This window comes from Amphibalanus amphitrite, unplaced genomic scaffold (genome assembly GCF_019059575.1).
Source record: "Amphibalanus amphitrite isolate SeventyFive unplaced genomic scaffold, NRLGWU_Aamphi_draft 001426F_arrow, whole genome shotgun sequence".
Classification (NCBI taxonomy): Eukaryota; Metazoa; Arthropoda; class Thecostraca; order Balanomorpha; family Balanidae; genus Amphibalanus; species Amphibalanus amphitrite.
In genome coordinates this window covers 106,988-131,729 of record NW_024882919.1, presented here as the reverse complement: position 1 = coordinate 131,729, position 24,742 = coordinate 106,988, and the positions used below count along the sequence as shown (strand labels likewise).

The following is a 24,742-nucleotide window of genomic DNA, read 5'->3' as shown; positions in this document are numbered from 1 at the left end:
TCCTTCTGGACTAGCGTCCGTGATCACCGTCACCTGCTCCGTCACGTCGAAATGACGCAGCACTTCCGTTGATGACAGCTGTCTCTTGATGCTGTTGAAGCTGGCTTCACACTCTGCAGTCCACTTCCATTCGCTGTCTTTCTTCAGGAGTTCATTCAACGGCCTTGCTGTCTTCGAGAGGTTCTTCAGGAAGCGGTTGTAGAACGTGACAGCACCGAGAAACTCACGAACTTCTTTCTGGTTGGTGGGTGCTCTTGCGTTCAGCACGGCTTTCACACGTTCTGGATCTGTTCTGATGCCCTCGGCTCCTAGCCTGAGCCCTAGGTACCGGACTTCCTTTGTCAGAAACTGACATTTCTCCTTTTTCAGACGCAGACCGTGTGACTTCATGATCTGCATCACTTCGTCCAGTCGCTTCAGTGCTTCTTCTTCAGTTCTTCCTGTGATGAGCATATCATCCAACAGACACTTCACTCCAGGCACATTCTTGAGGATTCTGTCCATTTCCCTCTGGAAGAGCATTGGACTTGACTTCACCCCGTATGGTAGTCGCAGCATACGGTGCATCCCCCATGGTGTGTTGAGAACACAGTACTCCTGGCTTTCTGTGCTGAGGGGCATCTGCAGATACGCTTGGGAGAGGTCAATCACTGAGATGTATCGAACCTGTCCCACTGTTGCAAAAATGTCCTCCATCTTCGGCAGCGGGTGCTTCGGCACTTCCAGGTTTGGGTTCAGCGTTACCTTGAAATCTCCACAGAGCCTTACTGATCCGTCCGGCTTTGGCACGACTACGAGAGGCGTGGCCCACTTCGGCGTTGCATCCTCTGACGTCAGTTCTTTTGTCACTCCAAGTTCCACCCATTTTGACAACTCTTGCTTCACTTTGTCCGCGAGACCATATGGCACAGGTCGTGGTGGCTGGAACACTGGTTTGGCATCTTCTTTCAGCTCTAGATGAGCTTCAGTGTTCTTCATCTGACCCAGCGTACCATCAAACAGCTCTTCATTCCTCTGCAGAACATCTTCCAGCTTCCAACGCATTGTCTTCTGAGATTGCATACTTCCCACCAGCTGTTCCCAGTCCAGTCTGATTTCTTTCAGCCAGTTACGTCCCAGTAGTGGAGGTCCATCTCCTTCCACCACATGCACTTCCAGTTCCTTCTGGTTTCCTTGGTACACTACTTCTGCATCTGTGACACCCAGCACAGGGATCTTGTGCCCTGTATATGAGGTCAGACGACATCCAGCTTTCCGCAGACTCAGTCCAGGAAGCACACTGTCTGGCATCAACGTCACTGGGCATCCTGTGTCAACCAGGAATTCCACATCCTTGCCATTTACGGACATGCTCACCTTGATCGCCTTTGACTTCTCCCTGCTTGCTTGATACACACAATAGTTGTCTTCCTCGTCATCTTCTACTTTGTCACCTTCATTACAGTTCACCCTCACTCTCTCTTCAGCACTCGGGTTCCTGCACGCAGCTTGGAGATGACCCGGCTTTGAACAGTTGTTACATCTGACATGTTTCGGCACTCTGCAGTCTTTTATCAGATGGTTACCTTTGCCACATCTGAAGCATTTCCTTTCATATTCCCTTTGACTGCTTTGCATCATCTTACCTCTTGCATTTTTCATCTGGTTTTGCTGCCCTCTCTCAGCTTCATCCTTCTTTGGCTTTCTTTCTGCCTGCTTCCAGTTGACCTTGTTCACCCCCCCATCTTTCCTTGATGCTCCTTCCTCTGACACTTCCATCTTCCGAGCTTGCTCTCGAACAGTGGCATCTGTCGACCATATAGAGATGGCTTTGGTTAGAGTCAGCTTTTCTTCCTTAAGCATGCTCTCCTTTACTCTGGATGAGGGACATGTTGCAACCAGCTTATCTCTCACCAGGTTATCCACTTCATTGACATCAAAGTCACACTTCCGAGCTTGAGTTTTCAGCTTTGCTACGTATCCTTCCACTCTTCCGCCTTCGTACACCATTGTGTTGAAGTGATGTCGCTCAACTACTGCGTTTACTTTTGGCTTGAAGTGCTTCTCCAGCTGATCTTTCAACTTTTCATATGCATTTGTCCCTTCCCCCTCTGGCAAAGTATCGATAATACCTTGAACATCAGGTCCGAGAAGGTGCAGAACAATATTGACTTTCTGAGAAGCAGTTTTCACATCAATTGCACCCATGTAAATTTCCACTGATTTGATCCATGTCATGAAGTTTTCACCTTCCTTGATACTTGGTGGTGGAGGCAGACTAACAGCCATAATTCAGAAAATATCCAAATCGACAAATACTGGCGCACTTCCAACTCGAGATATGCCCTTAACCTTGAAATGCGACAAACTTTGGCGCGACACGTGCTGCGCCTTACACATGCGTCTTCGGGACTTTAAATCGCGTATTTTACCCTTGTCGCCATTTTGTTGTGTATCGAGTGGTCAGTACTTTCCTTATTCTGCTACTTCCGATTGTACTTCATGCTTTTGGCTGACTCCAAAGACTCCTTTTTACTCAGAACGTTTCTTCCATACTACACAAGGCCAAGAACAACAACTTCCAAGGTTCTCCATATGAGGCACACTCTCTAAATCCAGGCAGAGTAAATGACGTCACAAGAGACATCATCCTAATACACAACACAGGGGCCCCCATGCGATCAGGCCCCCGCTACCAGAGGCCCCCTTGGCGACTAGGGGCCCCAGGCGATCAGGGGCCCCATGCGACCAGAGGCCCCCATGCGACCAGGCCCCCCGGCTACCAGGGCCCCCTAGGCGACTAGGGACCCCAGGCAATCAGGGGCCCCCATGCGACCAGGCCCCGGCTACCACAGGCCCCCTAGTCGACCAGGGGCCCAGGAACCCTAGAGAAAAAACCATTAGCAATGGTCTAATGGTCTAATGGTCTATATGGAAATTGAAACCCTAATGGTCTAATGGTCTAATGGTTTGTAGTGGTCTAATGGTCTGATGGTCTGATGGTCAGAGGGGCTAATGGTCTAATGGTCTAATGGTTTCTTATGGGCTAATGGTCTGATGGTCTAATGGTCTGATGGTCTAATGGGCTAGTGGTCTAATGGTCTAATGGTTTCTTATGGCCTAATGGTTTCTTATGGTCTAATGGTTTCTTATGGTATGATCACCATACCATAAGAAACCATTAGACCATAAGAAACCATTAGGCCATAAAAAAACATTAGACATGTTTTCTGATGGTCTATGGGCTACCAATGGTCTCAATGGTAACAATGGTTTCCGGTGGTATCTTGTTAAAACATTCATATGGTGCAAATCCGATCTATTAACATTGACATTCCACATGGTAATACATGACATAACGGTCCCCGACTCCCCAGCATTCATTTTTCTCTGCCATGTTCGGTCCCATGTATGTACAGGCAGTGGCACGGATCTTTTTCAGCTGTGTATATTTTCACATTTGGAGCCTTGTCTTTGTTTCCAATGAAGGTCTAGGAATTTTGTTTCATTATGAAGCAGGATCATTTTCAGTGTATGCTCCGCCTGTGTCTTCTGCCCCTCGCTTCATCATCTGTGTCCGTAGTTAACCTGTAACAAAAGTGCACCTTTACATGGTTGTCTTACTTATTGTTAGTTGATCTTTACATATCTTTTTTTTTACTTTTTATACTTGTGATTATTTGATCATAAGTTGAAATTTTAAATTTTCTATAAAAAGGAGAACTGGTAAATGCACAGGGTGGCTCACGTAAAACACCTGATTTGAAACTTGAATAACTTCCTTCAGTCTTAATTAAATTGGAAGATATTTTCACACAATGTAGGTGCATATGTTGGGGATTATATTCATCCAATTTTCAGACAAATCCATTCACGTTCAGCTCAGTTGTGCATCTCGACGTGACCCCATCGTTTTCAGTAACTTTCTTGAGGCGCTCGTGGTATGCCAGCGTATATTCCCTGCGCATATCGACGGTGATCCCTGCAAAGGCGGCGATCTAACCCGTTACAACTCCAGAATGCTCGCCGACCACGTCACGTATACCTTCGAATTCATAAACCCCTATATTAAAAAATCACATGGGGTGAGGTCGGACTTAACTTAACCTGCCCTGGCTATACCCTGGTTACCGCGCTTGCCCAATCTGCTTTGCCGAATCTGCCCTGCCCCAGCCCATTGCGCCCGACCGACCTCACCCCGCGTGACTTTTTCATGTAGGGGTTTGTGGAGTCGAAGGTATACGTGACGTGGTCAGCGAACATTCTGGAGTTGTAAGGTCGGGCTAGAGCCGCCTTCCCAGGGATCACCGTCGATCAGATGCGCAACTGCAAGGAAGCCGCGCTGGCATTCCACGAGCGCCTCGAGAAAGTTAGGTACTGAAAACGATGGGGTCGCGTCAAGATGCACAACTGAGCTGAAAGTGAATGGATTTGTTTGAAAATTGGATGAATAATCCCAAACAAGCACCTACATTGCGTGAAAAAAGCTTCAATTTGAAAGCCTCACGTTAAGTTTCATACGGCCTGTAACATATGCACTATGTACCTATATTAGGCACATTAAACATTACTTACTTCTCAGTTCTGATGGCAATTTTTGGGGGGTGAGCCTTTGCTTCGTCCCACACCCTTGAATCCGGTTCCAAGGTGTGCAGGTGACTGACCAGTCTGCTCTTCCCCCTCCTCTCGGTTCTCGTGGCGCTTCCTCTCCTGCTGGCGGTGGGTCTCTCGGGTCTCTCTACGACGCTCACGGCGACGCTCAGCGTTCCGCAACGCTTCGGTCTCGCGCCGCGTCTGCGCTAGCCGTTTACGGCGACGGCGCTGGGCAACGGCGTTCGCATCCCGAGCCCTTTTGGCCCGCACGGCGAGGCATCTCCAAACGTTCTCACGCACACAAAGTAAACACACTTTAACTACAAAACACTGCATAATTAATAACACTTATGGCGGTAAAAAACAGCGGAATCTTTCTCAGGTAACACCGTTTCACCGATCATTAAAGCCAAGATACCCATAATTAAAGCAGCACAGAAGGACGAGAACGACGCGAATTGTAAACAAAAATTTCACAAGCGGCAAATAAAACTGAAAAGATTTGCCCTTTGCCCATTGTTGTTCTTCATTCTTTATTATTCCTTAAGCATCCTCGGAATTAGGCGAGTTGTGTTCTTTAACACACTGGTTCCTCTGAATCAGGTGATTTATTGGTGAGTTACTGACAATGATGTTTCATGATCTCCCAGGCAGGAAAACCGCATAAGTTGCCGCAAAACGCGGTATGCGGCATTCGAATAACCGTAAAAAATAATGGAGAAAATGCTTCTAAAATACTAATAGGTCAATAACAGGTCAATGATATAATAGGCCAGTTATATAATAAAACACTAATAGGTCAAAGGTCAGGTCACCAGAGGTCATCAGAAGATCAAATTTTGCCATTTCTTAACAAATTTTGACAATCCGGAGCAGAACTCGGGAGCCAATAAAGCCTGCAACGCCGCAGGAAAACGCATTCGATAGCTCTTTTCGAGTAGGTAGTAGAGATGTCAATCGGATACCAACTTTTTGGTATACCGATACCAAACCGATACCAACTTGGTATTTGGTATTTCAATCGTAATCAGTAATGTGTTTAGGATTTTGTTGGTATCATAAGCCCTCACTAACGTATAAGAGACTAAGAAATCGGTAAAAAGTTGGTATTTCCCTCAGTTTCCCAAGTTGGTTTGGTTTCGGTATTTCCCCATGGTTTTGGTTGGTATTTGGTTTGGTATTGGTTTGGTATCGGTATTCCGATTTTCCGTAATTAACATCACTAGTAGGTAGTAAAGTAATCTTGGGCGGTGCCGCAGAGGCCCAGCAGCCGCCGGGTTAACCCTCTTTCTGGAATGTGTCCTCAGATCTGAACTAAATGAAGCCTCCAGAGGGCAAAAATTATAAAATAGCTATCTTTATGAAAAATGTGTTTTTTTCATAACTTTTCACTCAAGGAAGGCACATTTATTTTGCCAGCATCGTATTCATCTCGACGAGATGCATCGAAATAACTCGACAAAGTTAAGGTCATGACCTTACTGGAAGGTCATGTTGCATTAGCAGTTGATCCTTATCGTCATGCTACACATCTGTATGAGGTATTTTAATCGATGTAGCATGTCTCTATCTCTGAAAAGGTTCGTTCACGTTTGGTGTGGGAGGTCCTTGGATCAAAGCTGACCTCTGGCAGCGTTTTCCTCGGCCGGCTCCTACCCAGGAGATGGCAGTAACTGGGGAGTGTTCGCTCGGTCGTGGGGATTACCGCTGTGCCAGCCAGTGCCCCCGGCCGCAGGTACACGGGCCTGATCCGCCTTTAACCCTATTCCTGGCGGGCTCCGCCGGGACAAGAAACTGGCGGGGGGGGCCGATTCGGCCCCCCCCCCCTTCAGATCTCAATAACTACACATCGCAGCGACAAACGGTAAACGGCATCGGATACGCACGGTCAAGATCTACAATTTTTACTAAGGTCATTTTCAGGTCAGGTCAAAGATGACGTCACAGAGGTCGAAAAAGTCAAAACGGCGCTAGATATGGAGAGAGTTTTTCTCGAATAACTTTCGAATTAGTCAAGATAGGAACAAACTAAGGGCATCATCGTAATCCTCTCGTCAATCCGCATCGAATGATATATACGTTGACCTCGAAAGGTCAAGGTCAAAGGTTGACCTCAGGTCACGTGACCTCGAGGTCATCATGTATATCATTCGATGCGTCTTGACGAGCTGAACACAATGAGACCATCCACGCGTCTGTATCTTGTTCCTGTACGGAGTTATTGGCCAAAAACCTTTGGTGACCTTTGATGACGTCACATGACCTCACAGCTGCTCAACAGCAAAACAGACCTCAAGGTAGTGAAGGTTGATCGTATATGAAGTCATGTATGGTATATGGGGCCATTCCGACCCGTTTTAGTGGTAAAAACAGGGAGTTGATTTTTCCCCCATTGACTTATAATGGGGAGGTCGCGAAACTGACCTGACCTTAGGTCACCGATATCAAAATTCCGAGATATACAAATTGCACATACTGGTACCCTAACTAAAGCCTGAAGAGAAGAAATTGATCGGTCAAAAACTCTAGCTCTGGCGTGATTGCAAACTTTTCTGAGGTAGGGTCACCAAACCGCCTCTGGTGACCTGACCTGAGGTCAGATCAACTCAAAATTTTCAGACATGTTGCGTAGAAGCCTTTTAGGAAAAGTCAGAAAATTTGAGCTTCCTAGCTCAACGCGTTTGGGAGAAATAACCAAAAAACCTCAGGGGGGGGGGGGCTCCTGAGGCCCCCCCGGCCAGGAATAGGGTTAAACAGATCCTTCGGTCCGGTGACATGTCCCGAGGGCACGGCCTCGCCTCATGTCCCGGAGCAGCCCTCTGACCTGCCGGGCCCGAGAAATCGGGATAGCCCCAGCGTGCGCACCAGTGCGGTGCCACCTGGGGTGCGTGACAGGAAGCGTGCGGTCAAGGCTGTCCCGCGTAGCGGGTGCCGAAAACGATTCGTATCACTGCCGTGTATATAGTGCACTAACCCAGTATGAATGTGTGCTACAAACGACAATAAAAAATTAATAAAAAAATCTCTGAATAGGTTGCAAAATTGACCTGACCATAGGTCACAGATAGCAGAATTCCGAGATATTCATTTTATGCCTGCTGATACCCTTATCAAACTCTGAAAGTTTCAAAGCGATCGTTCAGTTCGCTGTCGATGCAGCACTCCTTACATAATAAAGCACAGTTAGTGTTTAACAACATATTCAAGATCAATAAAAAGCCATTACAGGACCATTAAAAACCATTAGAACACCATTAGACCATCACAATTTTGAAATCATCATAAATGAAAAGATGCCATCAGAACACCAACAGAAACCATAAGAATACCCGTTTGGAGCCCAAAATCAAAACTATTGAAAACCATTAGGAAACCATTAGACCACCAAGTACACCATTTGAAACCATTAGCGACCATCAGAACCCATAACAATACCATTAGAGACCATTAGACCATTAGACCATCAGATCAAATTCCATTAGAAACCATCAAACACCATTGAAGACCATTAGAAACCATCAGAAACCATTAGACCATCAGATCAAATTCCATTAGAAACCATCAAACACCATTGGAGACCATTAGAAACCATTAGGACACCATTAGAGACCATTAGAGCTCCATCAATTTCCATTAGAAAACCATCAGAAACCACTAGAATACCATTAGAGACCATCAAAAACCATTAGAGACCATTCAAGACCATTAGAAACCATTAGAAAATCCTAATGGTTTCTAATGGTTTTTTCTCTAGGGAAACCGGGGGCCCTCGGATGACTGCAGGGGCCCATCAGGTCATCACGGGCCCCTCGGGTAACCAGGGGCACATAAATGAAACTTTGATATCATTTTTTCTTCCTAGTAAAAGACGTTTTATCCAGTGTTTAAAAAAAATATACCGGGGCCTGAGGGGCCCCTAAACAGAGGGAGGGAGGGGTGGTGGGACAGACCCGGGGAAAGAAGCAAACACCACGTGGTCGAACAGTCCGAGACGCGCGCTCAGAGGCCGGCGCTCAGGAGGGGGCCATGGCCCCCGTGCCCCCCTTGGGTACGTCACTGCTAAGCGGCCTAATACACCCTATAGCGGCCCTATACCTACACCCTAAGCGGCCTAAGCAATGCCTCCTAGCCTGCGGCCGATTTGTGAGGCTGCAGTGCACCTCCTCGCCGCTATGCGGCAGCACCATAGAGGCGCCGGGCAGAAGTGAAAATCGGCGGCGGCGGCCGGCCGGCAGTCACCAGTGTGTATTGGATAAGAAAGTGGGTCAGTCGGCGCTCCGCGGTCCCGCGCAGCACGGGACGAATTCGACAGATTTACCGTGGATCCCGGCGTGCGAGACTGCGATCCCAGTGCTACAGTGCGTGCAGGGTCGTTTGCCAGTGCCCAAAGCTCGGATCGTTGCCCTGGAGACCGAGTGATCAGCTGATCGGTAAGTGCAAACAATCCGAGCTTGTGTCTGCACGGTGAGGCAATAACCGAGCAGCTACCATTCATTCATGTCCAAATGTGCTGTCGGCTGCCGTGGCTTGAAAGTTGAAACAGAAAACTGTCCGGGAACATTTCCACCCGTCAGTTGGTTGATTATATGTATATGTATGTATGTATGTATTGACACCAAAAGCCTTCCACATATGGCGTGGCGATTACGGCTTAGATCCGAGTATAATGGGTAACAATCATGCGGGCAGGGGGAAGAACACTCAGCACTAGACGACAGTCATCCATCGATGGGGGTCGCGACAATAATCATATACATATGTACACAAGACAAACAATATATATATATACATAAGCACAAACAGATCGTCCACCAATTGGCGGCATGCCCTGCCTACTACTAAACAGACTCGTCAGCGGCGTAGCGGGGATTTGTTAATCAGCCTACGATGACCAGTAACCAAAACGTTATACACACCGGTGAAGGGAATGCGTTTATTTCAGTCGTAACATCGCATCGATGTCACGACTGGCGATTTCGATGTGTCCGTAATTAGCAACAGTGTCGCATAGCGAATCACACACACTGTTTCTCATATCTGTAACTGCGAGACCTATGGAAATGTTTGGTTGTTGCGTGCCGGCTAGGGGAAGTCCGCGAGTTATGTGGTCCGTAAGTTACTACAAGACTACAGCTGCTTTACTTTTGAGCCTGTACCATTGACGGACTCAATAATCAACTCGCGTCGATAACCTACATGATCCTCATAGTTTGCACATGCCTACCCCTTCTGATTACTATCTCAATCTCGACCGAGGAGTCGGCCTGGAACTGTCTCTTGGTGCCGCATCGGGCCGGGTTTCGTAACGTTTCACCTGTTACCCACACGGGCGCTTTGACCGTAAAAGGCTGGGGTGGAGAGTGCGGCGGCCCCACCGTCCTGCGGGGCCTCTCACCAGCTCACTCTATCACCGTCTCACCAGCTCACCAGCTCACTCCTCTCACCAGCTCACCTCACGCGTATACGCGCGTTGGGCGCCGATGCCACCGGCGCCGTACGCTTTGTATGACTTACTTCACTACGGTACCGCTGGTCATCTGCCCCGACCTTTGACAAGACCAACACTCTCACTTCGGGACCAGTCGGCATGGACCGGCCGACGTACGGAGTACCACAGTGATGCTAAGACTGACCGGGCGGTGACCTGGAGCGTCCCTCGTGCCTCCCGCTCCCCTCTAATTCCCTTCTCCTCCTGGGAAGTCCCCTCTTCCCCTCTCCTCCTGGGCGCCCCACGAACCCCCACCCGACGGTCTGAGAGCAGCTGACCGATGACCAGTAGCCAGTGACCGACGATCAGTGACCGGCGTCTGACCGTTGACCGACGCGCCGGCGACCAGTGACCACTGCGCTGTGTTACGACGACCAGTGACCACTTGACCAGTGACCGGCGAGGCGCCCCGACCACCGACGTGTCTTGTGTCATGTGTGTGTATGTGTGTGACGTGTGTGTGGCCTTGGGAGTACGCCCGAGCGTGCATCATCGGTGCGCTCCGTCTCCCCCGCCCCCGCCCAGATCTCCCCCCAATCATGACCACCCCTGTTACATTGGCACGGAGAGTCTGCCGACCCAAAACTGCCGACCCACAAACCAACACTACCTTCGACCCTCTAGCCCCTACCCAAGGACCGCAACCGCCAACCGGCGACCCGGACTTGTGACCACTAAACCCGGCTTCAAGGGTCAATCAGGCTGCTTAGGGGTCAGGTAACCCCAAAACATTGTTCACCTTGACCCGGCATTCAGTCCACCCAGCCAACCACTGCACTGAAGCTCAAATTAATCAATTTACCCGCATCATTCAAATGAAATTTAGCAGATCGAGATGCCCAGCACTTCAACTAACAAAAATGCATTCCTGTGTTCGCCTCTAGCTGGATTCGTTTCCACTTTCCAGCTATTGCGCTGGCATGGGCACGATAAAGGGGACGACATTCCACTCCCCAGCGCAGTCCCTCCTCACTCAGTAGTCCTGAGTCCATCCTTTCTCCCGAGTTTACTGTCTCGCTCGACGCTCCGTCCCTCCGTCCTATGCCGCGGACCGCGCGCCGGTCAGTGAGAGTTCACCCCTCTCTGCGTGACGTCACGCCCCCCCCCCTCGGCCGCAGATGGTGCGTGCGTGTGACGGTATTTTCCACTTGTTTATGCACGCCGTTCGCCGCGCGGGGAAGGCCGGCCGGTGTGGGACGGAGAGGGTCACTGCACCCTTTCTCGCCTACTGCCCCACCGGGGAGCGGCGGGCGCCCCTGTACCGCGGCTGGGACGCACCGTCCCACAGGGCACAGGGTAGCTCTTGTGCCGCGGCCGGCCACGCACACAGCGCCCCAACGTAAACAGTTTCGGCCCCGCTCGCACCGACCGGATCGGCGCCGGAATGGTGCGCTGCGGTCGAGACCTACGAATACTCGCTCCTCCCGCTCAGTTGAGAAGTTTTCAGCTGGCGTTTCGCTCCTAGCCACTCTGAAAAGTGTTCTCGGCCGACTGTCACCCTCTTCGCTGTGCAAATTTGAACAGAATGGCGCGCGAATGTCCGTCGTCCCGACCCAGAATGCGTCGGAGGGGTGCGCGTGAGCCGCCGCCACCACCCGCTCTCCCCTCCCCATGCGCGCGCAAACAGGGTATGCGTCGGTATTTTTGGCGGGCCGGCCAAGGGGCGACCGGGCCTCCTCCATTCAGTTTGCGGAGGGGAGGGGATACCTCAGCGGGTCGGCTACCAGTCCAGCGGCTGGGAAGGGTAGGGGGCACTGTCCGGCTAGCTCAGACCGAGGGGTCACCACACTGCCTCCGGTGCCCCCTCCCCTACCCCAGTGCCTACCGGATGACCGTGGAACAGCTGCGGCGGCCCCATTGAGCCGTGTGCCGGCGGTGTGTGCCCTCGGCTGCCCGGCGGCGGGGGTCAGCCGGTCGGTCAGCCGGCCGGTCAGCCCGCAGACGACCCTGAGCAGGCCGTTCACCGCTCTCCCAGCGGCGCTCAGCGGCTATATAGGTCAGCGGCCGGCGCTCCGACGCTCCGGCGCGGCGCTGACCCCGCCGCGCCGCCACCGCCGCACTTTCTCCTCCGCGTGACGAAAGCGGCGCGTGACCGCCATAGCGCGGCCGAGCCGGCGCACCACTCGGCCGGGTCGGGATGGTGCGCGCGGGGCGGGACGAGAGGGAGATAGGCTGTGTCGGTGTGAGGGAGGTCGGAGAGGGGATTGAATGTCGGGTCAAAGCGGCTAGGACACCGCTTTGAGCGGGGTGGACACTGGGCAGCCTGCCGTTAGCTGGAATAGACGGTCGTGCCGTCTGATGCATACCGACGGCTGATGTCGAAACGCTCAGCGTCAGGTCATAGCGACCTGTGAACTGACGTCACCACGAATCGCTAATTCAGCACTCAGCAGTCAGCTGACGCAATTCATGGAGATCCTGCATTAACCTAAGCCTTGTTGCTAGCGAGAAACATTTTAAAAGCACGGCCTTGTTGATACGTTACCTGTTCAGGGCTCATCTTTAGCCTTTCCACCTCTTTACGGTTTTATACAGGGTGTCCCAAAAGTAAGGTCATGATTTAAAACTTAAATATCTCGAGAAGTAAGTGTCCGAATCACTTCCAATTTTAACACGTGCAAGGTACATCCATAAAATTATTTTCTTGTATGCTTAAACCATTTTTGATCATAACTACACCGAGCAGTAGGCATAAAACTGAGAAGGTCGAATTTCAACTCTTAGAGAGGGTCCGTCATTAAAACAAAGGGTAAATACCGCCCAGTTTTCGGCTCTAAGCAGACCCTATCAGCTCGCCCTATCTCTGAACTCATGCATAGTTTCGCCTCAACCGGTAAAACGTCAGAAAAAAGGTATAATGTACGCACAGGGCATGTATACTTAGCCACCTGTGCTTCGAGGTCCTGAGGACGACAGCGGGAATCGAGTGACAATAAATCAAGAGAGGTGGCCGAGAGTCCTCCCAGTGGTTCTTCCGCTCGTCGCGACGTAGCTGTGCCGACACCATCAACCAGCAGTGGTTTCAGCAGGATGGAGACTATGCTTGCACCGTCCTGAAGATCATGCAGTGTCTGCGAGAGTGGATGTGAGATCGCGTAATTTTCAGTCAGGGCAACGCCATTGAATGGCCTCCGCGGTCACCTGACGTTACACCTTCATATTTTTATTCTCTGGATACACAACGGAAAGGTTGTCTTTTAGGACAACCCAACGAGCCGGGAAGAACTAAAGGATGATCCCTCCGAGCAAACATAAGCGGCATCTCACCAGAGAATCGCTCCAGGAGGAAGTAAAACGCAGTCTATTCGTGCACGCGGCCCGAAATGGTAGCCATGTAGAAAAGCAGTAAATGTGGGGCTACAAGCCAATGTATTGACTCATATGTATATCAGAATAAAATTTTATAAAATGCTCTTTCATATGATGTCCTATTTATATCTATCCATCGGGTATTTTTGGCGGTGTGGCCAAAACAAATGATGACCTTACTTTTGGGACACCCTGTATGTCGAATTCTGACAACGGCTTCACTCGTTTCACTTTCCAACTTACTGCTTCTCCGTTTAAACCAAGCTTTTTGTGTCCGTGCTAGGCAGCGTGCTTTGCAACTCGCTGCCTGTCCTATCCAATTATCATTCCATCCCACTCCGTCCCATCCCATTACTCCCCAGTCCATCCTATCCGATTCAGTCCCACCCCGTGCCGTCCCGTCCCACCGGCGCCCTCTCATCACAGCATCTCAGCCATCCCTCGACCCATTTCACTTCTACCGCGGGGCGAAGCTGTTTGTGTTCCCTAGCGGCTCAAACCACTCAGGGGACTGTTTTTGTGTCACACCGGGCGGCTCTCGGATCGGCCAGGGACCGGAGCCGCCGCCGCCGCTGTTCCTAAGGTCTATGGTGATGGTGGTGATACTGAAAACTCTGGTGATGGAGCCTTTGATGACGCCAGCCTGCAGATGTGGCCGGGTCCGCACTTAGCGCGCTCAACCTCTGCCGGTCCCGTCAGAACAATCCGTCGCCGTAGATGAGCGGTCAAGGGTGTGAAAAGTCAAGCCTGTCCAGCAGGATCGCAGGCACCGTCGGCAGATTATGGGGTAAACCGGCAGCTCTGCTGGCCTAGTGTGGAGTAAACTGACAGCTCTGCCAGCCAGGCGCGACACATGACAGTCTTATTCCGTAAGCTTTCTTGTTCTGCGACTTTTTTACCAGAAGCGTTTTACATAAAAAGGAAGTGTCCGCAGACTTAAGATCTTAAATCTGGGATCCTGTTTCATGTCGCCTGTCTTTTTGCTGCCTCTGTGTGGCTTATCTCCCGGCGAGGAGCTTTCTCTGATCAAAGGCATCGTGGTCATTTTTTTTTTTCTGGATTGGTCACGTATTTGAGTGACATTTGCGGCCGACTCACGTCTCTGCTTGATTCAGTGGATCCCACGTCTGTGGACGCGACTCGGGGCGGTCGACCAGGCAACTGAAATGGGACGCCCACCCTCGCTCATACCTATCCTGTCAACAACGGGGCATTGTCTGTGAGGCGATCGGTCACACGAACCGCCGGCGGTTCCTCCGACCCGGACCGCCGCCCCCGCCCCCGCCCCCGCCCGCGATACCAACATGGTGACATCGACATTCGACAGGGAGACAGCCGTCTCTGATGGTGCGGCACTCTGTCGTTCTCCGGCCTGTCTATGGTGGATATATATACGTCCGCTATCCCGCGCTGTGATTAGAGTCGACACCGACTGACCTGTGCCAGACGGTAGGTTGGGTCGGGATCCCACAGACGCGGGATCCACTGAATCTGAGCAGAGACGTGAGCCGGCCACAAATGTCTGCGTGCGGCTCGCTGCGGCCAGCCTGAGCCGGGAGGCCCGCGTAGGTATACCGCCGTCTCCACAGTGATCGGCCGAGTGAAAGTCCGGCGTCCGACGCGACGTTAGCGGATGTGGCCGGCTCGTATTGCCTGTGTACGGCTCGCCCGAGCTGTTAGCATATACGGTATGACATACAGATAGCGTCATATATTATGAATCGTTGCCAAGACTCGTTGGTTATGGTGCTCATACTTTCAACGAGTCTCTGAGTCCACCTGGATAGCAGACGATCTACGCCGTACCACAGACGTCGGGGACGACTCCAGGGGTCTAGTCTCGGCTCTGGAATAGTTTATTGTCATTTGTCCAATGGAATGCGGCTGGTTTTCACACGGGTCTGTGGAAGTTGCAGTGTCACGCCACGCGCTTCTGCGCAATGACCCTTTGTATTTGCTCAGCGAGCGTAACACAGTAGCCCGGACCAGTCAACCTTAACCTAATTTAAATCTGCCCGCATAGTGGAGTGTTCTGATGTGATAACTGATGCATATATGAAGTGTTTGATTTTGTTTTTGTAACGTGTCAGGTGCTGAACCAGGCGGGTTAGCACTGAGTTACATTTTGCGATTTGCATTTACAAGCTTCATGATATATATGGCCAATTACTCAATGATAAATGGTGCATTGTTGCATTCCAACTAAGCCTTTAAAAAGTGACTGCTGACTGTCATTAACGTTTTACCGTGAGCGTTGTTTTATCAAATAATGGCAGATCGTCGATTTTTAAAGCGTTTGTGCTGCGATATGAAATGAGATTTGAAAGTAGCATTGACTTTGACGGGTGTCCAAATACCCGTTGCAGGTAATCTGAAACAAAACCCCGACTACGTTCCTAATGCCATTTGATATATCACCACACTAATTGGACTCTGTGCTTTATTAGCCGGCTTTGGGTACTTTTCATAAACCGACCACTGCGTTATCTGGATATAGAATGCCGACCGTGGCCCAAAACGGAGCTGACAGCTTGCTGGCTGAATATGTATTCAGACTGTCAGACGCAACGTTAAATGTACAAGAGTTGTGCACCGCTACAGGTCGACTGCGTTACGCGTCCCGGCTGGTGCAGATTGACTGGTCTGTTGTCAGAAGTCACTTATGTCCCCGAAGTGTCAGTGGATGTCTGGGGCTGGGGGACTGATGTAGGTATGTAGTTAGTTAAGCCTGACGCGACGGATCTTCGTCAAAACCTGACCTGACCCGACCTCAACTATTTTGACTCACGCCACACAAGCTAAGCAAGAACCGACCTGACCTGACTTGACGTAAGTCAACCTTAGCCTCATTTTACCTGACTGGACCAATATTCTGACCAGTGCCGTCTATCGTTTCAGCCGGCAGCCGGGCAGAGTTCTTGTGACCCGTGTAACACCGCCGACACACCGCACCCCTCCGCGGAGCAGTCTTCGGTCGGGAGGACCACGCACCAGGTAGGTCCGGCACCGTATGCCCCGAGAAGCCCTCCACTAACGCAATTGCGCATACATGCAGCCCACCCGGTGGGTACGGTCGGGATGAACCGGCAAACCTCTCTGCAATCCTGTGATGCGGTCGAGTTGCTGGGTTCTGCTGCGCTGATGTGGCGAGGCGTACCATCGTGTTACTGTTATAGCGATCATCGCGGCTTGGTTGGCCCGGTCGGTGGGAGCGATACTATTCATCGGAGCCGCAGCCAACAGCTCCCTCCCGACCGGCCGACGGGGCGGCGTCGGACCGTGAGGGGCGCCGGGGCCGGGTCATCGGGGCCGACGGACGATCCGAGGAAGGGGCGGGTCATGGGGTGGGAGATGGAGCTACGTAGAGGGAGGGAGAATCGAGCACTCACTGCGATGGACGGCTTAGCTGCGGAGGTGCAGCCCAGACATGGGAACGCAGCTGATGACATCGATATGATATCTCGGACGACGTCTATCCACCCTCAGCGGGTTGGCTCATCTGAGCGGCGCTATCTGGGTCAGCTGGCTGAATGGTCCGTCGGCTAGTGTGACGTCACAATGACGTCACGTCTCCCAGAGCACGTGCCAACAGACGGAGCGTCTCGCTGGCGATTTGTTTACCTCGGCGGGTGTATTTGGACCATGTGACCGGACGCCGGGATGCTCGGAGCCGTCTGCCCACTGATACCCGCCTCTTGGACCAGTCCCCAGGGACAAAGGTCAGCGCGGACCGGGCGCCCCGGGTGTGCTCCGGCAGCGTGACCTGAATTAGCGTCGGGCGCCGCACGCACGCCGACGCCGGGCGCCGGGCCGCCGCCGCGCGTACCCCGACCGACCAGCGTGCTGAGTGGAACACTCTGGAGCGCCGGGTCAGCCTGGCGAGACCTCTGACCCCTGTCACCTGCCTGGATCCGCCGGACGACCGTCTGTCTGTGACCCAGATAGTGGGCTGTGGCTCCGCCGCCGCCGACTGGCAGACGGAGTACCCAGTTCACGTCTGCGGCATCATACCAGTCATCCGCCGACAGCGCGGTGGCCCGGTTCTGTAACAGGCCTGTCGCCATCGGAGATCTCAGGGTCCCTGTCGGTGGACATTGTGGTGATGTTGATGTCTCAACTCTCATATCGATTTGCTTATGTCGATTTCTACTTGCACTCTGCTTAGCAACGACTCTCACCCATTCATTCAGACCGTATGATGTGACGTGATGTGATGTGATGTGACACAAAGTGACGTACTTACATATGTATATTAGACTGACGCCACAGGACGCTGGACGTCAGTGGCTGGATACCGCTAGTCTGAGCTCAGTGTGCGGCGCGCTCCTTCGGGGACTTTATCTGGCATCCAGGGGACTCCCTGTCGTGGCCGCTACCCCGTGTTGATGTTGAAAGGTCGCCCTGCACGTCGAAACTTGGAGCGGCCCTGCCGCTGTCCACAGAGAGTGGCCCGCGTTGGCACCCTACTGTGGCGGGGGACGTGCAGTCGAAGTGGGTGTGGAGAGCTTTAAGTGGACTGTATCATTTGAGAGAATGGACTAGCCGACTGATCACCGCGACCGCCAGGTCAAAGCTGTACTTGGCACGTCTTAAATGTATTGTCGAAACCTTGTCGGAGAAACCTCCGCACAAGTCTTACTCATGCGTGCCGAAAATCAAGACAAATCAAGAACAAGACATGAGCTGGTTAGACACTTGCCAGCAAAGACAAACACGAATCCAAGAACGAGTCAGACGCATCGAGCCGTCGAACATGAGCGCATCCCGCTGATGTGCGCGATTGTATGTCGTGTGTTAACCCTGAGGTGAAACGGCGCTATATCCGGAGTTAAACTGGAGCTAAGCCAGATTAAGAGAGGATAACTATGGGAAATTGCTAAGGAAACTTTACGAGTAGGTTCGACCGAACGGCCGAAACCATACTCCGTAGAGATGCAAACGTATTAGATTTAGGGGGAATACTGGCATCAAAATGGTCGTCCACAAGGGCGAACCACCAGTATTAGATTATTGGGACGGCCTCAAATCGCCGGAGCGACGCCCGAGCTCAGAGAGTGCCCGTACGTGTCCGGACGGGCACGTACCGCGCAGAGATCGAGAGCCGACTGACTGCCGCTCCCAGTCCCGACCCCAGGTCAGTTCGGCCGGCGCCTGGGGCTAGCCGCCCGGCCCGGCCCTCCGATTGGCCGGCGCTACAGCGAGCGCGGGCAGCGGCCGGCGGAGCGCCCACCAACGCGATACAAGGCACACAAGCATCACAGCCCCGTGGTACGCGACGTAATAACAAACACAACAATCAATAACAAGTAACAACACAAATACACTTCTCACGCGACGGCACACCAAATCGCGCCGGGACTGTTGCGGATGGGTCCCGACGGGGAGGGTAGGGGAGAACGCCTCCGCCGCACCAGAGCTGCCGGTTTTACTGCGCGCGGGGCGCACACTCCACATACTCCCCACCAAAAAACGAAGGTTTTTTTTTCTCTTCTTGAACACATGTATCCGTCACATGTCACCATGACGACACGCTAGCCGTCGAGTGTCTCCCGGCTCCAAGTCCAGGCTGGTCCACGCCGCGCCGACGCGCGCACGGGTCAGGATCCGGTCGAGTGGCGCCCGGGGAGACAGTCCGGAGCAACGGGCTGCAGCATGCGGAGATCGGGTGTCGCGGACATGTACTGTGTCCGGTCCCGCCCGGTCCGCCAGCCAGTCTCCGGCCTCGTCATCGTTGAGCATAGTCGTCTCCATGTTGGCCTGCTAATGATACAAACATGAGTAAATAAACGCACAATGTAACACATCGGGGAACGTTCGATGGTTTGAGGAAAATGGGCAAAGTGGCGACGATGAGTGACTTTTCGCTAATGGAAAGATTCTGGGCATCAAATCAGGAAAATGCAAGATGACGGGACGTTGGGAAATGACGTAAGTTGTGATGCGTTTGCCACAGGAAACGTTGAACGAAAGCAGGATACTTGAATGATGGATGACTGAGAAAGACATAACAATACAATATTACGTGCGAATTCTCAGAATGGTAGGATTGCTTGATGGAGTCGGAGAACCTCCGCACTCAGATGGAACTGTGACTTAGAAGTCGAAGAACCTCCGCACTCGGACGAAGACTGGGACTAGGGAGTCGGAGAACCTCCGCACTCCGCCGAGCCAGTTTGATGCACCAATACAGAGCGTTGCGCTGCTTCTTGGGTCTGGGTGGTCCGTTAGCTCGCTGCTCCTTTCGAAAGCGCAGGCTATGGATGAGCCGCAGCACCCACGATGTTATGTTGATCGCTTGTTTCCGATGGCAACAGTTCGTCGGAAGGAATGGCCCTCTGGTGTGAGTTGTGCGAGTGTGAGTTGTGCGAGTCGATGTGACCACCGCACTAGCACAGCTCCGTGACGGTCTCGTTTCGTCATCCGTGCGCACATCGAGTGCTTGACTCTTGGCCTGGAAGGGGCTGGTGTTCTTCAACTCCTTCGCCGGATCTTCTGGTTCCTCGATTCTCTGATTTTGACTGCTGGCCGGTGTCAGAGGGCGCAGTCTGGCTCCTGTCACCACCAGCTGAGGCTCCCCACCGTGGGCAGCGTGCACGACGGCACAGCAAGTCTTGCTGGCTTCGTCGCAGAAGACTTGGAAGATCACGTCTTCACCAAGAGGATGGACGGATCTCGGGACCTCAGCTTCTAGTCCCGGCCCATAGCGCTCTTCTTGTGAGTTTCCCTCGGGTTCTCGTTGGAGTTTCTGAGCTTCAGGATCCGGAGTTTTACCCATGGAATTGAGGTCCCACATCTGTTCCACTTGTTGACAGTGGTATACATGTCGAGTGGACTGCTCTGTTGCAGTGCCCTTCCCGTGGATCACGTAGCCAAAGATCGTATCCAGCGCTCTCAGGGATTCATCTAGAACGACGCAATCCCGCAGCACGACCTTGTAGTACTGGTCTGTCCCTATCAGGATGTCCACCTGGCCACCGCTGAAGTCGTCGGCCAGCTCGATGTTCTCCTCTAGTCCCTCGGGCTGCTCTGCCGGTGGTAGAGGTGCGCACAGGCGGTCGCAACACCACAGCTCGAATCTCCTTGCTTCACCTCCGTGTCGGTTTTGTAGGTCGACTGCGACGCGATCGTATGACCGTGGCTCCTCCGCTCTCTCCTGGAAGCCGACGCAAGCGAATGTGTCGGAGCCGATGACGTCCAGACTCATCTCTTCGGCGACCGTCTTCCTGATATAAGAAGCGTCGGACCCACCATCCAGCAGGGCTCTCAGCATCTTGGGTCCGCGTGGCCCTCTCCCCACCACCAGCGCAGTCTGAATGTAACACTGTGATGTAGTACGCTGAGCTGCGTAGCGCATGCTTGGATGGGAGTGCTGGCCGTGGCTGGAAGTGGAAGGTCCTGGCCGTTGATTTTGAGAGACTGATGGATGCGTGCTAACTGTTGGAGGTACCGGCGCGGGAGGTGGTACAGCAGGACTGTAGGGAACAGAGCTGGCAGGAGGAGCAGGTACAGGCTCTAGCGCTGGGGCTTGGTGGCGATGCAGAGAGGTATGGTGCGAACCCTGACAGTGCCTGCAATTGCCACTCCTACAGTCTTTGATGAAGTGACGTCCGAGACAGCGGAAGCAGGCCCTTACCCTCTTCACCGTCGTCCAGCGGTCCTCCACGGTCATCTCCAGGTACCGCGAACACTTGTCGAGACGATGGGATCCCTTACACACAGGGCACGGTTTTTGAGCTGGCGTTGCCTGAACTCGCTGGGTGTTCAGCACACTTGTTGTCGCTTTCTGTACCGTTGGACAGCTGTCATCAGTAGCCTTGCTGCATGGTACTTGAGCGGCCTCTTCAAGATACCCCACTTCCTTCTGCAGAAATGCGAGAAATTCTGCGAACTCTCTTTGTTCTTGGCCCATGGTCTGTCCCCGCTGCCTCGCCCACTGAAGACGCCAGGGAGGTGGAATCTTCCCTTTCAGGACGGGTAGAAGAACATCACCAGTGTGTTCGGCTTTGAGTGTCTTCAAAGAAGCGACTCCGGTCGTCACATCATCCACCAGACGTCTCAGTGACTTCAGATTGTCGGTGCTTGCCACCGTCGGCAGGCTGAGCAGCTTGGCGATGATGGTGTCCTTCCTCAGGCTGTCCTTTCCGAACCTCTCCTTCAGTGTTTGAACAGCGATCTCATAGCTGTCTGCTGTCAACTGCAAGCCCTGAATTGACCGCGCTGCAGCTCCATCGAGATGCTGTCTCAGGTAGTATAGCTTCTGCACTGGGGAGTAGGCACTGTTTTGGTGTACTGACGCTTCGTACAGTTCCCAAAACTCTTGCCAAGCCATGAGGTCTCCATTGAACTTTGGAAGCGTGAAATTCAGTTTGAAATGGTTCTGAGGAGCTACGACCTGTGTCACAACAGGTGCAGTCTCGTTCCTCTTACTTGCGTCTGCGAGAAGACGCTTACCCAGGCCGACTGCTCTGTGAAGCTCCGCGTAGTGAGGGGATTCATCCTCTAACCCCAGCTCACTCAGCTGCGAGTTCAGCTCGTCCATCTGCGAAAGATGGCCTTCAGCGAGTTCTATCGTGTAGTCCAACTCATGTCTGTCTGCATTCTGATTGCCTTGGTCTACCTGAGTGTAGAGGCGCTTTAGATCATTCGACAATTTTGTAGCTTTGCTTCGGTCTTTGGTGCGTTTCGCTTTCAGCGACTCAATGTCTGTGTTGGTGTCTGGCTTGCCCATCTCTTCCTATATATGCTGGTGATTGATCACTATAAGCAAACCTGGTGGAAATGCTCCCAGTGATCCGGCCCCCGGAGGACTATGTCGTGGCCGCTACCCCGTGTTGATGTTGAAAGGTCGCCCTGCACGTCGAAACTTGGAGCGGCCCTGCCGCTGTCCACAGAGAGTGGCCCGCGTTGGCACCCTACTGTGGCGGGGGACGTGCAGTCGAAGTGGGTGTGGAGAGCTTTAAGTGGACTGTATCATTTGAGAGAATGGACTAGCCGACTGATCACCGCGACCGCCAGGTCAAAGCTGTACTTGGCACGTCTTAAATGTATTGTCGAAACCTTGTCGGAGAAACCTCCGCACAAGTCTTACTCATGCGTGCCGAAAATCAAGACAAATCAAGAACAAGACATGAGCTGGTTAGACACTTGCCAGCAAAGACAAACACGAATCCAAGAACGAGTCAGACGCATCGAGCCGTCGAACATGAGCGCATCCCGCTGATGTGCGCGATTGTATGTCGTGTGTTAACCCTGAGGTGAAACGGCGCTATATCCGGAGTTAAACTGGAGCTAAGCCAGATTAAGAGAGGATAACTATGGGAAATTGCTAAGGAAACTTTACGAGTAGGTTCGACCGAACGGCCGAAACCATACTCCGTAGAGATGCAAACGTATTAGATTTAGGGGGAATACTGGCATCAAAATGGTCGTCCACAAGGGCGAACCACCAGTATTAGATTATTGGGACGGCCTCAAATCGCCGGAGCGACGCCCGAGCTCAGAGAGTGCCCGTACGTGTCCGGACGGGCACGTACCGCGCAGAGATCGAGAGCCGACTGACTGCCGCTCCCAGTCCCGACCCCAGGTCAGTTCGGCCGGCGCCTGGGGCTAGCCGCCCGGCCCGGCCCTCCGATTGGCCGGCGCTACAGCGAGCGCGGGCAGCGGCCGGCGGAGCGCCCACCAACGCGATACAAGGCACACAAGCATCACAGCCCCGTGGTACGCGACGTAATAACAAACACAACAATCAATAACAAGTAACAACACAAATACACTTCTCACGCGACGGCACACCAAATCGCGCCGGGACTGTTGCGGATGGGTCCCGACGGGGAGGGTAGGGGAGAACGCCTCCGCCGCACCAGAGCTGCCGGTTTTACTGCGCGCGGGGCGCACACTCCACACTCCCCGAAGGCTCCCCTGGTTTTGGTAACGTAACGTAACGTTCGAAATATGCGCAATGTGCACTGCACGACAGGTTTGAGCACGACTCGTGGGCGCGGTGCATTGAAAGTATTTGCCTTCGTATAATATGCCAGTGCTTGCATATTGACAGTATTCAGGGAGTGCTGACTGCTGACGGTATATATGTAGGTGTATTCAGGGGCGGATCCAGAAAATCTCCAAGGGAGGGGCCATTAGAAACCAGGAGGCCCCCCCCATAATCCCACCTGTTGGAGGCCCCATCTTCCCACTTGTTGGCCCCCCCCCCAAAAAAAAAACTGCGTCTATTGAGCTTATCTAGCTGTTCAGGCAACATCTCAACATCTGTGCAGGCTTGGAGGCCCTCTGTGCAGGTTAGGAGGCCCTGTAAAAGTGGTCATCTCTGTGAGTATAAGAGACCTCCAAGTTATGAAAAGCTTTACCAATCTTCTAACAAAGAAGTCTTCTCAGCTAGTCTTCTAAGAAATAACCAAGTGGGTAGGTTAAAAAAAAAACTCATTCGGATTTCGGCCACTTTATTTTCAGGAGGCCCCCTTTTCAGCTTTTTAACTTTTTAACTTTTTATTTCATTTTTGAAAAAAAATCGGCCAAGGGGGGGGGGCCATGGCCCCCATGGCCCCCCCCCCTTGTATCCGCGCCTGGGTGTATTCATTCAAACCGGCTTTGTTTGCCTCTCTGCGTCGATCAGGTCTGCAGGTAGAGTCTGCCGAGGGCCTGTCTATCCGTCCGGCTGTTGCATTGGTTGGGTAGTGATCAGTGGCCAGCCGCTGGTCTGGTCTGTCTGACCGTCCGGCTGCTGGTCAGGTCTGTGTGTCTGTTCAGCCGCTGGTCAGGTCTGTCTGACCGTCCGGTGCAGTGGCCGGCGGCCATGACCGCTCCCCGACCCGGCGAGCAGAACCGGTCCGGTCGCGGTGGCCCGGCCGGTGCGCCGCCGGCGATCCCGGCTCTGCAGCTCAGCCGGCCGGCCCGCGCTGCTGCTTTGATGTGGGTGGGGCGGCGCGGACGTGCCGGCTCGACGGCAGTAGGTCAGCTGTGAGCAGCACTCTGCAGCGGAGCCGCAGCCGGCCGGGAGCCGTGCGCTGTCCCCGCTCCTCTCCGAGAACAGCCCCGAGTCGCCACTGGGTCAGTGGGCAGACCGCACACGGCAGACCGCCGCGCTGGCCCGCCAGGCGCCGGGCGCCGGGCGGCGGCACCAGACCGGACATGCCAGGCCGGCGGAGAACAGGGCTGCCGCGGGGCCCCGTACCAGGCCGGCCCGGCGCGCCCGGCCGGCCGGTCCGCCGGCCCCGGGCCGCGCCGCTGTCTGTTTTCGCCTCCTCGAACGCACACCGATAAGCACTATCACGCGTCCGGCGCCGGGCGCACGCATGTGCGTGGCCTCGGCGCCTTCCCTGTGCCGGCCGCCACGTCGGAGGGGCGCCGGACACGCGG

The 24,742-nt window shown here is 53.1% G+C and overlaps 1 protein-coding gene and 1 long non-coding RNA gene across 5 annotated transcripts in view; one reads left to right on the top strand and one right to left on the bottom strand.

Annotated features, from left to right (window-relative positions):
* The window catches only part of LOC122372976 (ecdysone receptor-like), a 136,004-nt gene that overhangs the window by 22,685 nt on the left and 88,577 nt on the right, over positions 1 to 24,742 (top strand). For 3 of the 4 annotated variants that reach the window (XM_043350685.1, XM_043350680.1, XM_043350683.1), the window contains exons 1-2: positions 8,806 to 9,002; positions 16,268 to 16,363. The gene's annotated coding sequence lies outside the window, so the exon portion shown is untranslated. Of the gene's footprint in view, positions 1 to 8,805; positions 9,003 to 16,267; positions 16,364 to 24,742 lie in introns of those variants that run through there. The other variant, XM_043350681.1, reaches the window with a different exon arrangement.
* On the bottom strand, positions 3,284 to 5,501 carry LOC122372978. The gene is made up of 2 exons (XR_006254958.1): positions 4,555 to 5,501; positions 3,284 to 3,567 (listed from the first exon to the last, which is right to left on the bottom strand). It is a non-coding gene; the product is annotated as an uncharacterized LOC122372978 (long non-coding RNA).